Raw genomic sequence first — 11,784 nt, 5'->3', positions numbered from 1 at the left:
CTAAGGCAGCAGCTGCCCACCAGCTTCTCTCTAGATTCCATCAGTCAAGAAGCACCAAATACATAGGGTGTTACAGGCACCACGTGAGCCAGATACCTTTGGCTGGGTGTCCCCTGAATATTTCCAATCAACACCATCAACTGAACTTATTTTTCCTACCTTCTTTCTATCCTTGTTGGCTTCTTCTGTGTTTCCTGTTTCAATAAATGGCTCAAAAAAACTCTTGGCTGAAAAGATGACCTGCTACAGAATGGGAAAAAAAATATTTGCAAATCCTATATACCTGACAGGAGTTTAGTATCCAGAAAACATAAAAAGCTTTTATTGCTCAGCAACAAAAAGGCAAATAATCCAATGTTTTCAATGAGTAAATTATCTGAATAGACGTTTTTCCAAAGGAGATATACAAATGGCCAACTCTCACAGGAAAAGATGCTCAACAAAATTAGTCGTTAAGGAAATGCAAACAAAGACACCATGAGATACCACTTCACAACCACTAGGGTGGCTATAATTTAAGATTTTTTAAAACAGGAAAATCGGAAGTCTTGGCAGGTGTGTGGAGGAATGGAACCCTAGTGAGAATGGAACCTGTGAGAATATAAAATGGTGCGGCTGCCTGGTGCAACAGTTTGGTGGTTCCTCCAAAATTTAAATATAAAACGTTTAAATGTTCTGGACCTAAAGAGGGCCACATGCCCTGTGAATCTATTGAATGGCACCAAACTGTACACATTAAAGTGGTTAATCTACTATTATGAATGTTACCCGAAAAGATGTCTCTATCTAGCCTAGAGAGAGAGGGGGGAGACACATCACGTAGAATTCTGTAAGTCTTCTTTCATCTGGCTGCCTAGTTCTATCAATTTCGCCTGCACAGTGTTTCTTAAATGTGTCCCCTTCTCAGCATTCCCACTCCCACTCTCTTGATTGGGTCTTTATCATCTCTCCTGTCAACTGTTTCGATAGCTTCCCACTTGCTCCCCCTTCTTACACCACCTCTATTCCAATCTACTTACCACACTAGTCAAAATCTGTCAGTTCAGATTCATTGTGCACAGCATTTGTGACCCTGGCTGATATTAAACAGTTCTAAGAGGTTTTGTTTATCAACAAATGACTTAGTCATCAAACTTTGCACTATGGATTAAAAAATTTTATTATGCACTATATCAAATAATTATATTATGTACCATATCAAATCTATCACTCTATGAGTAGAAATGAAGGCTTTGTGTCATTTTCATATGTTATAGTATTTCTTCAAATAAATCTCTCCTCTAAACAAACAAAAAAGGCAGGAATCTGATCCTTCTATTCCCACACGAAAAACCTCTAAGGTCTCCCATTGTCCAAAACATGATTCTTCATATTGTTTACTAGAGATCCAGTTCTAAAGTGTCTTTCCATCTTCCTTGTCAATTACTCCCCGTTGTACCTAACTCTCTAGCTATGACCCAAATATGCCAGGACCACTAGGCAACTCCTACCAGGTATTCTTAAATTTCTCTTTTTCCTACCTATTTGTACTCAGCCTAAAATGTCTTGGAGCCTAGATACCACATCTGTGAAAATGTGGTTACCTAGCTTCGGGTTTGTTGAGATACTCAGTGACTCAAGTGGTAAAGAATCTGCCTGCAATGCAGAAGACTGGGTTTGATCCCTAGGTCCCCTGGAGAAGGGAATGGCTACCCACTCCAGTATTCTTGCCTGGAGAATCCCATGGACAGAGGAGCCTGATAGACTACAGTCCGTGGGGTCACAGAGAGTCAGACACAACTGAGCAACTAACACTTTCACACTTTGAAAGACAGTAAGACGTGCTTGTAAGGAAGCTCAGCCTATGGTTATTTTTAAGAAAAAATGTTTTTCCATTCACCTGGTTAAAATTCTGCTAATTTTTTTTAGATTTGTGCAATAACTTTAATATTGACTTTATCTGAAAAATCTTGATAGAAAATTGTGGTTTGGTTTATCAACTCTCAGCAGGCTGTTCCTGAGCTCTAAGGAAGCTTCCCTTCTTCTGAACTACCCAGTCTTTCTTCTGGACAAGTGACATTTTGGAAATGCTTTACCTCTTCTTTTTAACATTTTTTCTTAGGCTTCTTCTCATGCACTGGATTCTCTCATATTGCAGGGTGAGCTTTCTTATGCTTTTCCTCCATCATGTCTGCAGTTACATTGTTCTCTACATATTAAGAGAACTGTTTCTTGTAAGCATCCTCATCTTCTTCATCCAGGAAACACACATAATTTACGGTATTCTCCTCCATGATGTGTTTTTGGTGTCCCTCAGCATTGAATTCTTTGCTTTCTGAATCATAACCAGGGAACCACATGGTACTATGAGGGATAGACAAGCCTCCATCGACAGCTTCTTTTCAGGCCCCCAAAACTTTTTTTCCAGTAGCAGTCCTGGCAATCCTAAAGGAGATCAACCCTGAATATTCATTGGAAGGACCAATGCTGAAGCTGAAGCTCCAATAGTTTGGCCACCTGATGTGAAGAGTCAACTCTTTGGAAAAGACACTGATGCGGGGAAAGACTGAGAGCAGAAGGAGAAGGGGGTAGCAGAGAATCAGCTGGTTAGATAGTATCACCAACTCAACGGACATGACTTTGAGCAATCTCTGGGAGATAGTGGAGGTCAGGGAAGCCTGGCGTGCTGCAGTCCACAGGGTTGCAAAGAGTCAGACATGACTCAGCAACTGAACAACGGTGATCCTGGCAAGCTCTGCATCCAAATAACAGGTGAAGACACCAGACTGACCATCAGTGTTTTCCACATTGTATTCATCTCTAGCCATCTCGACATGGCCTTCATAAATTTCGTCCACACCAAACCTATTAAGAAGCCTGCTGGCCAGCAGCAAGCCACTGCAATATGCTGTGGCATCATTTGTCAGGTCAGCCTTCATACCACACTTTGGGAGTTCGTGAGCATAAACTGCACAAGCTGTCATATCTCCTTCTAAATGGGCGTAAGCAATCTGACAAATGATATCCCTGTTGGTTACACGAACTATCATTCTATATTTGGGTATATGATACTTATTTTTAACTTGGATTACCAATTGTTTCTGAGCAGAGCAGTCACTTTTGCCCTCTCTCCATCTTCTGAATTTAACTTGGTATCTCTTGAAGTAGGGCTTCCTAGGTGGGTTAGTGGTAAAGAATCTGCCTGCCAATGCAGGAGATGTGGGTTCGATCCCTGGGTTGGGAAGATACCCTGGAGAAGGAAATGGCAGCCCACTCCAGTATTCTTACCTGGAAAATCCCACGGACAGAGAAGCCTGGCAGGCTACAGTCCTTGTGGTTGCAAGGAGTTGGACCCAACTGAGTGACTCAGCACACTCTTGGTGGTGGTGGTGGTGGTTTAGTCACTCAGTTGTGTCCGACTCTTGCGACCCCATAGACTGTAGCCTGCCAGGCTCCTCTGTCCGTGGGGTTTTCCAGGCAAGAATACTGAAGTGGGTTGGTATTTCCATCTCCAGGGGATCTTCCTGACCCAGGAACTGAACCCAGGTCTCCTGCACCGCAGGCAGATTCTTTACTGACTGAGCTATGAGGAAAGCCCAAGCACAGTCTTAAAGTAGGCCTTATGCTTGACAACTTGATAAACCCGATTCTGCAAGTCAGAGCACCAAGTCCGTGGCTTGCCACAGAGCTGCAGAATTAGCACAGCTCTGGGGGTGGGGTGGGGGTCAGTTCAGTTCAGTTGCTCAGTCATGTCCGACACTTTGCGACCCCATGAACCGCAGCACGCCAGGCCTCCCTGTCCATCACCAACTCCCGGAGTTCACCCAAACTCATGTCCATCGAGTTGGTGATGCCGTCCAGCCATCTCATCCTCTGTCGTCCCCTTCTCCTCCTGCCCCCAATCCCTCCCAGCATCAGGGTCTTTTCCAATGAGTCAAGTCTTCGCATGAGGTGGCCAAAGTATTGGAGTTTCAGCTTTAGCATCAGTCCTTCCAAAGAACACCCAGGACTGATCTCCTTTAGAATGGACTGGTTGGATCTCCTTGCAGTCCAAGGGACTCTCAAGAGTCTTCTCCAACACCACAGTTCAAAAGCATCAATTCTTCGGCACTCAGCCTTCTTCACAGTCTAACTCTCACATCCATACATGACCACTGGAAAAACCATAGCCTTGACTAGATGGACCTTTGCTGACAAAGTAATGTCTCTGCTTTTTAATATACTGTCTAGGTTGGTCATAACTTTCCTTCCAAGGAGTAAGCGTCTTTTAATTTCATGGCTGCAATCACCATCTGCAGTGATTTTGGAGCCCCCCAAAATAAAGTCTGACACTGTTTCCACTGTTTCCCCATCTACTCAGGGGGTAGCAAATTCTGCTTACATTTTAAGGCCAAAGGTTATTGTTGGAATCTGGCCTCAGTACACAGGTAATGGTTTAAAGCTTAGAGACAGAGCTCTGGGTGAAGCAAAAAGAAACAGCTTTATGGCTTTGTCAGGCAAAGGGGGCCATAGTAGACTGATGCCCTTCAGACTGTGGGGTACACCCTTCAGACTGTGGGGTACGCCCTTCAGACTGTGGGGTACACCCTTAAGGCTGTGGGGTATGCCCTTCAGACTGTGGGGTATGCCCTTAAGACTGTGGGGTACACCCTTCAGACTGTGGGGTATGCCCTTCAGGCTGTGGGGTACACCCTTCAGACTGTGGGGTATGCCCTTCAGGCTGTGGGGTACGCCCTTAAGGCTGTGGGGTACTCCCTTCAGACTGTGGGGTACGCCCTTCAGACTGTGGGGTACGCCCTTCAGACTGTGGGGTACGCCCTTCAGACTGTGGGGTATGCCCTTAAGACTGTGGGGTACACCCTTCAGACTGTGGGGTATGCCCTTCAGGCTGTGGGGTATGCCCTTCAGGCTGTGGGGTACTCCCTTCAGACTGTGGGGTACGCCCTTAAGGCATAGGGCATGATCAATTTGTAGACATTCTTCTGACAGTTGGTGCTGAGGTAATTGGGAATCAACATCAACCTTCTGGTTCCAACCAATCTGGGGTCCGCGTACTTGTGGGCAGATACAGGTAACTTCTTCCACTTGGTGAGTGTCTGCAAGGCAGCTCAGAGGACATGGCTCAGAATATTATCCACAGTCCTTGAGGAGGAACTAAAGGTCCTTGGCTCTGCTTAATGGCTGAGTATTATTTTTTTTTTATGGCTAAGTATTATTATTTGGTCTTGCCTGACTATTTTCCTTTCTCTCTGCATTTTCTTATTTCTCTGATTAAGTTTATCCTTTGACTAAAATTTTTCTGCAGACAAAAGGCAGGTGGAGGACATGAGTGGGGGGGTCTATTCTGAGAAGGCCGCCTAGGGTCCTGTCCATTACAAGGTCAGTAGCTCACCTGAGCACCTCGGCTCAACACATGTACACACCACAGCTGCCTTACTTCTTGGTTAGTTATGACAAGAGAACATAATGGTTTTAGAGGATGTGTTTGTTCCCTTTAGTCTTGTTCACTTGTTTGAATTCATTTTCATACACTCAGTGGCTACCGCAGAGCAGGGACTCCATATTTGTTGAACTGAAGCCTCCTCTCTGCTGTATTATATGATGAGGCTGAGGCTAAATCTTCCCAAAATACTTGATTTTAAGGGAAATTACACCAGAGAGGCTGGTAAAAGTCACTGCAGTCATCAAACTAATAACAAGTGATTCAAACACAGTATTTTCTTTAGCAGTTTTAAAAAGACTTCACCATTTAGTTGAATTCATTCAAACTTAAGTTACCTTTGGGGAGCAATAACAAAAATAGAAACATTTTGATAGATTTATAGATTGTAATATCATCTTAATATGTATAATCAGAAGGAACATTAAAACAGAATCAGCACCACCATTTCATATCTGAAATTTTTCATATTGTCTGGAGTAAAATTCTCTAATGCGCTGTTTAAATTTTTCACATGTATAGGTAAAACTGTAGATAATACAAAAATCCATGTGCTTGTTCTGTAAAAATGCTTAGAGATGCTTATTGTGGAATGGGGCAATTACACAAAATATAAAAGTATTTGAATTACCATTTAATTACTTATCTGATCCTCTTTTTTGCCCATAAATGGCTCAGCAGTGATGTAAAAAACAAAGCAAACTTGTGCCAGTCAGTTATGTATTAATACTGATGCTGTCCATTCTGAGATTTCAAGTACAGGTTTCCCCCACTGTCCAGTTAGAGGGTTCCTATGAAACCGCTTGTAAGTTAAACTGGCCTCAAGAGAAGAAGCAGTTACCTCTGGGAAGATCTTGTTAAGGGATGCACAGAATAAATCAAAATAAAGCACAAATGCATACAGACACAGTTCAGAGCTAAAGCAGCCTGATGCTAAGGTGCGGAGTATAATTTCTGGGGAAGGAGCTTGCCAGGGCCACTCTGCCTGCTCTGGGTCTGTGCTGCCTCTATAATGGCTTGCTGCAGAATGAACTCTGAATGCTTTTTTGCTTTTAATTTCTCAGATACTGAACATAGGTCCCAGTGTAAGTCTTTCATAAAAGGAAAGTGGTGTAAAGTGAACTTTCAAAAAACGAGGAATACCTGTATTAATGTCTCAAGAAATTCAAACACCCTGAAATGACATTTTTCATTGCAATGGGTTCTAGCTACAATAGCGTGATCAGCTTCAGCTTTTCTGAGAGGATTTTCAACCATCCTCAGGGATCATTTTACTATGAAAATGCCCTTTGATATCCAGAGATTGGAAAGCATCACATGGAAACCTGATTCACAGATGGGATCAATAATTTTGTATGGGTTGAACACCTGTTGCATAGAGATGATCAGGTTGAATTGGTTCACTATTACTTGATTGCTGTTGTTGTTTAGTCACTAAGTCATGTCCGACTCTTTTGTGACCCCATGCTCTGTAGCCCACCAGGCTCCTGTGTTCATGGGATTTCCCAGGCAAGAACTGGAGTGGGTTGCCGTTTCCTTCTCCAGGGCATCTTCCTGATCCAGGGATCAAACCCACATCTCCTGCATTGCAGGGAGATGCTTTACCGCTGAGCCACCAAGGAAGCCCCCATAATTTGATGACCTCTCCCAAATTAACAGGCCTTTATTAGTCCTGTTTAATAAAACCCTTGCAAGGGAATTCCCTGGTAGAATGGTGGTTAAGAATCTACTTACTGGGCCAGATGAAGACCTTTAAAGTCCCTACGTACAATGAAGATGGCTGTGCGCGGCCATGTGGTATAGAAATTGAAAACAGTACTAAGTGACAAAACATTTCTAATGTAATTTTCTCAGAATTTCACTAAATTTAAAAATGTGTAAGTCAATACTAAAATATATTTTTTATTCTAAAAAAGGGGGGTCCATCAAATGCAGGGGACACAGGTACATCCCGAGTCTAGGAACTAAGATCCCACATGCCATGGGGCAACTAAGACCATGTGCCAAAACTACTGAGCCTCTGTGCTCTAGAGCCTATGTCTATAACAAGAGGAGCTTCCACAATGAGCAGCCTGTGAACCACAGCTAGAGAGCAGCCCCTGCTGCCTACAGCTAGAGAAAGCCACGCCCTGCAACTAAGACTCAGCATCATCAAAAATAAATAAATGATAATAATAACCCTGAAGAGATCTCTAGTCCTTCCCATTCTATTGCTTTCCTCTATTTCTTTGCATTGATCACTGAGGAAGGCTTTCTTATCTCTCCTTGCTCTTCTTTGGAACTCTGCATTCAAATGGGTATATCTTTCCCTTTCTCCTTTGCCTTTAGCTTCTCTTCTTTTCAAAGCTATTTGTAAGGCCTCCTCAGACAACCATTTTTCATTTTTTGCATTTCTTTTTCTCGGGGATGGTCTTGATCACTGCCTCCTGTACAATGTCACGAACCTCCATTCATAGTTCTTCAGGCACTCTATCAGATCTAGTCCCTTGAATCTATTTGTCATTTCCACTGTATAATAGTAAGGGACTTGATTTAGGTCATACCTGAATGGTCTAGTGGTTTTCCCTGCTTTCTTCAATTTAAGTCTGAATTTGGCAATACGGAGTTCATGATCTGAGCCACAGTCAGCTCCTGGTCTTCTTTTTGCTGACTGTATAGACCTTCTCCATCTTTGGCTGCAAAGAAAATTAGAAATACCAAGGGAACACTTCTTGCAAAGATGGGCACAATAAAGGACAGAAATGGTATGGACCTAACAGAAGCAGAAGATATTAAGAAGAGGTGGCAAGAATACACAGAAGAACTGTACAAAAAAAGATCTTCGTGACTCAGATAACCACGATGGTATGATTACTCAGCTAGAGCCAGACATCCTAGAATGTGAAGTCAAATGGGCCTTAGGAATCATCACCATGAACAAAGCTAGTAGAGATGATGGAATTCCAGTTGAGCTATTTCAAATCCTAAAAGATAATTCTGTGAAAGTGCTACACTCAATATGCCAGCAAATTTGGAAAACTCAGCAGTGGCCACAGGACTGGAAAAGGTCAGTTTTCATTCCAATCCCAAAGAAAGGCAATGCCAAAGAATGCACAATTGCACTCATCTCACACAGTAGCAAAGTAATGCTCAAATTCTCCAGGCCAGACTTCAACAGTACATGAACCGTGAACTTCCAGATGTTCAAGCTGGATTTAGAAAAGGTAGAGGAACCAGAGATCATATTGCCAACATCTGCTGGATCATCGAAAAAGCAAGAGAGCTCCAGAAAACCATCTACTACTGCTTTATGGATTTACACCAAAGCCTTTGAGTGTGTAGATCAGAACAAATTGTGGAAAATTCTGAAAGAGATGGGAATACCAGACCACCTTACCTGCCTCCTGAGAAATCTGTGTGCAGATCAAGAAGCAACAGTTGGAACCAGACATGGTTCCAAATCAGGAAAGGAGTACATCAAGGCTGTATATTGTCACCCTGCTTATTTAACTTATATGAAGAGTACATCATGTGAAATGCAGAGCTGGATGAAGCACAAGCTGGAATCAAGATTGCTGGGAGAAATATCAATAACCTCAGATACGCAGATGACACCACCCTTATGGCACAAAGTGAAGAGGAACTAAAGAGCCTCTTGATGAAAGTGAAAGAGGAGAGTGAAAAAGCTGACTTAAAACTCAACATTCAGAAAACTAATATCATGGCATCTGGTCCCATCACTTCATGGCAAATAAATGGGGAAACAGTGGAAATAAGTGACAACCTTTATTTTCTTGGGCTCCAAAATCACTGCAGATGATGACTGCAGCCATGAAATTAAAAGATGCTTGCTCCTTAGAAGAAAAGTTATGACCAACCTAGACAGCATATAAAAAGCAGAGACATTACTTTTCCAACAAAGGTCCATATAGTCAAATCTATGGTTTTTCCAGTAGTCATGTATGGATGTGAGAGCTGGACTATAAAGAAAGCTGAGCGCTGAAGAATTGATGCTTTTGAACTGTGGTGTTGGAGAAGACTCTTGAGAGTCCCTTGGACTGCAAGGAGATCCAATCAGTCTATCCTAAAGGAAATCAGTCCTGAATATTCATTGGAAGGACTGATGCTGAACCTGAAACTCCAATACTTTGGTTACCTGATGTGAAGAACTGACTCATTGGAAGAGTCTGATGCTGGGCAAGATTGAAGGCGAGAGGAAAAGGGGACAACAGAGGATGAGATAGTTGGATGGCATCACTGACTCGATGGACATCAGTTTGAGCAAGCTCCAGGAGTTAGTGAAGAACAGGAAAGCCTGGCGTGCTGCAGTTCATGGGGTCCCAAAGAGTTGGACATGACTGGGCGACTGAACTGAATAATAACCTTGCAAAAGAGTCATTGTGTGTATAGAAAGCAGGGTAACATTAAAATTTACTTGTATTTATGTTATATATATTTTCAAGAGATATATGAGAACATATGCACCACCACATGTAAAAGATATTCACAGCAGCATTTTTCATAATATCCCCAAAGTGAACATTACAGAGAAACACCAAGAGTGGCGTGCATGAACAGCGCCACAGCCATACAAGAGAATACTCTCAAGCCATGAAAAAGAAGCCAGCTTCAGCTATACCCAACAATATGAATGGATCTCCAAAACATGATGTGGAAAAAGTCGACAGACACAAAAGCATGCACCCTGCTTGTCATCTAATTAAAGTTCAAAAACAGACTCAATAAACTATACTAATTCAAAACAGCAATTAGCTTCTAGGTAAGAGGCACCTGTTCGGAAGGGGAACTGGTCATGTTCTCCTGCTGGATTAGGTGAGGTTACAGAGACAGTGACTTGGTTGTGTAGCCTACTTGCATTTTACTTTATGTGCTATTCTGAAACTGAAAACAATGCACTGGCAAATACAGTGTTTTCTGAATGTGCGTAGATGCACTGAATTTATCTGTATTCTGAATAGGTTATCCTTAGGTATGGATTGTAGGGCTTCCCAGGTGGCCCAGATGGTAAACAATCTTCCTGCACTGTGGGAGACCCAGGTTCAATCCCTGGGTCAGGAAGATCCCCTGCAGGAGGGCGCGGCAATCTGCCCCAGTATTCTTGCCTGGAGAATCCCATGGACAGAGGAGCCTGGTGGGCTACAGCCCATGGGATCACAAAAGAGTCAGACGCGACCTAGTGACAAGAACAAAAGAAACAAGAACGCAGGCAGCTGATAATATGAGAATCCTGGTTGCCTCTTGATGACGAAACTGGGTGTCTAAAGATAGGAATATATTTTTGAAAACTTGAATCATATAAATGTATTAAATGTTCAAAAAATAGTAGTTTAAATAAATTATTACAATGAACTTTACCTGACATGACATACACTGTTTAACAAATAGTTTCGATATTCTGGCTTTTGCTTACATTCTCTTTCGGTCACTAAGGTCCTGCTTGCACACTCCTCACGCTGTTGTGCTTTGCTGATAACAGCCTGTTGACTATTAGCTTCTGTTTGAGAAACTCTAGGGCATTTTGTTTCTAATCATCTTCTTTATTTAGCACTTTTTATCCATGCTCCATTTTAGGCTCCAAAAATTTCTCCTCATTATTTCATTGGCAGTTCTGATACATTTTTTTTCCCAGTGTTTCCTACACACAGTTCTTATTCTAAAACTTAATTTTTTAAAAATCATTGCTCAAAATTTCAACTCCTTTGATGCTGTAAATAATTGCACTTTTTGAAACACTTTGATGCATGAAGTCAAGGCAAAATAGGTGGCATTTGTTTAACTTTACAGGTTTGTGAAATTTCCACACTTAATTTCAAAAATATAAGTAAATAAATGCTCAGATATGCACACAATTCTGAAAAAAAAAAAAAGAAACATCATTGCCACCTGTTTCCTGTTCAGTGCCAACATGTGTAGATTAATAAATATGGTTTTCACCTGAGCACTGACTGCTGGATTCTTTGGCTGCAGTGATCAGGTAGAAAATGTACTCTTCTTTGAGAAGACATAAATAGAACTGTTATATACCATAGATAAGCATGAGTGTAATGAGAGGCAAAATGTAGTGAACTGTGAATTAAGAGGATGATGTAACACCTTAGATAGTAAAAAATTGTTTAATCCTAAACCTACCAAGTGGCTTGATAAAATATCAGAAGTTCTAAAATAATTGTTTTAACAATGATCTCATTTAACAGATGGAGAAAATGGAAACAGACACAGAGTAACCTGGAATATGTCGATTCGAGATTTTCATTCCGTGGGTAATATTTAAAACAGTAGGAGTGACATGACATAGGTGCCAACCCAATAAAACGGACAAGTCAGCCTTGGCCTTGGGGGTTGTCTGTGGGTCGGGAGTGAGCCTG

General features: G+C 42.0%; 1 pseudogene; it reads right to left on the bottom strand.

Annotated features, from left to right (window-relative positions):
* Positions 1-1,975: 1,975 nt before the first annotated feature.
* Positions 1,976-3,140, bottom strand: LOC101107190 (large ribosomal subunit protein uL18-like; annotated as a pseudogene).
* Positions 3,141-11,784: the final 8,644 nt, after the last annotated feature.

This window comes from Ovis aries, chromosome 4, assembly GCF_016772045.2.
Source record: "Ovis aries strain OAR_USU_Benz2616 breed Rambouillet chromosome 4, ARS-UI_Ramb_v3.0, whole genome shotgun sequence".
Classification (NCBI taxonomy): domain Eukaryota; kingdom Metazoa; phylum Chordata; class Mammalia; order Artiodactyla; family Bovidae; genus Ovis; species Ovis aries.
The sequence above is the reverse complement of the archived record's forward strand: the minus strand, read 5'-3'. Positions and strand labels throughout refer to the sequence as shown.